The sequence below is a fragment of the Musca autumnalis genome, unplaced genomic scaffold, assembly GCF_047663935.1.
Source record: "Musca autumnalis isolate F117 unplaced genomic scaffold, ASM4766393v1 scaffold_296, whole genome shotgun sequence".
NCBI classification, from domain to species: Eukaryota; Metazoa; Arthropoda; class Insecta; order Diptera; family Muscidae; genus Musca; species Musca autumnalis.
In genome coordinates, this window is record NW_027411862.1 from 20,831 (window position 1) to 22,913 (window position 2,083).

Genomic DNA, 2,083 nt, shown 5'->3' on the forward strand with positions numbered 1-2,083 from the left:
TTTTGAGAGACACTTTAACCACAAAACGTTGATTTTTAAAGAATATTTTTGAGAGACCCCTTTGATGACAAAACTTGGATTTTTTAAAGAATATTTTTGAGAGACCCCTTTGATGACAAAACTTGGATTTTTTAAAGAATATTTTTGAGAGACCCCTTTGATGACAAAACTTGGATTTTTTAAAGAATATTTTTGAGAGACCCTTTGATGACAAAACTTGGATTTTTAAACAATATTTTGAGAGGCCCTATGACCACAAAGCATGGATTTTTAAAGAATATTTATTCAGAGGCCATCAGACCACAAAACGTGGATTTATTAAGAATATTTTTTTACAGGTCATCAGACCACAAAACGTGGATTTTTAAAAAATGTTTTCTGAGAGGCCGTCAGACCACAAAACATGGATTTTTTAAGAATTTTTTTGAGAGTCCTTCTGACCACAAAACGTGGATTTTTTAAAGAATATTTTTTGAGAGGCCATCAGACCACAAAACGTGGATTTTTTAAAGAATATTTTTTGAGAGGCCATCAGACCACAAAACGTGGATTTTTTAAAGAATATTTTTTGAGAGGCCATCAGACCACAAAACGTGGATTTTTTAAAGAATATTTTTTGAGAGGCCATCAGACCACAAAACGTGGATTTTTTTAAGAATATTTTTTGAGAGACCATCAGACCACAAAACGTGGATTTTTTAAAGAATATTTTTTGAGAGGCCATCAGACCACAAAACGTGGATTTTTTAAAGAATATTTTTTGAGAGGCCATCAGACCACAAAACGTGGATTTTTTAAAGAATATTTTTTGAGAGGCCATCAGACCACAAAACGTGGATTTTTTAAAGAATATTTTTTGAGAGGCCATCAGACCACAAAACGTGGATTTTTTAAAGAATATTTTTTGAGAGGCCATCAGACCACAAAACGTGGATTTTTTAAAGAATATTTTTTGAGAGGCCATCAGACCACAAAACGTGGATTTTTTAAAGAATATTTTTTGAGAGGCCATCAGACCACAAAACGTGGATTTTTTAAAGAATATTTTTTGAGAGGCCATCAGACCACAAAACGTGGATTTTTTAAAGAATATTTTTTGAGAGGCCATCAGACCACAAAACGTGGATTTTTTAAAGAATATTTTTTGAGAGGCCATCAGACCACAAAACGTGGATTTTTTAACGAATATTTTTTGAGAGGCCCTCAGACCACAAAACGTGGATTTTTTAAAGAATATTTTTTGAGAGGCCATCAGACCACAAAACGTGGATTTTTTAAAGAATATTTTTTGAGAGGCCATCAGACCACAAAACGTGGATTTTTTAAAGAATATTTTTTGAGAGGCCATCAGACCACAGAACGTGGATTTTTAAAGAATATTTTTTGAGAGGCCATCAGACCACAAAACGTGGATTTTTTAAAGAATATTTTTTGAGAGGCCATCTGACCAAAAAACTTGGATTTTTTAAAGAATATTTTTGAGAGGCCATCTGACCAAAAAACTTGGATTTTTTAAAGAATATTTTTTGAGAGGACATCAGACCAAAAAACTTGGACTTTTTAAAGAATATTTTTGAGGGGCCATCAGACCACAAAACGTGGATTTTTTAAAGAATAATTTTTGAGAGGCCATCAGACCACAAAACGTGGATTTTTTAAAAAATATTTTTTTTCAAAGGCCATCAGACCACAAAACGTGGATTTCTTAAAGAATATTTTTTGAGAGGCCATCTGACCACAAAACGTGGATTTTTTAAAGAATATTTTTTGAGAGGCCATCAGACCACAAAACGTGGATTTTTTAAAAAAATATTTTTTTTTCAAAGGCCATCAGACCACAAAACGTGGATTTCTTAAAGAATATTTTTTGAGAGGCCATCTGACCACAAAACGTGGATTTTTTAAAGAATATTTTTTGAGAGGCCATCAGACCACAAAACGTGGATTTTTTAAAAAAATATTTTTTTTTCATAGGCCATCAGACCACAAAACGTGGATTTTTTAAAAAAATATTTTTTTTTCATAGGCCATCAGACCACAAAACGTGGATTTTTTAAAGAATATTTTTTGAGAGGCCATCAGA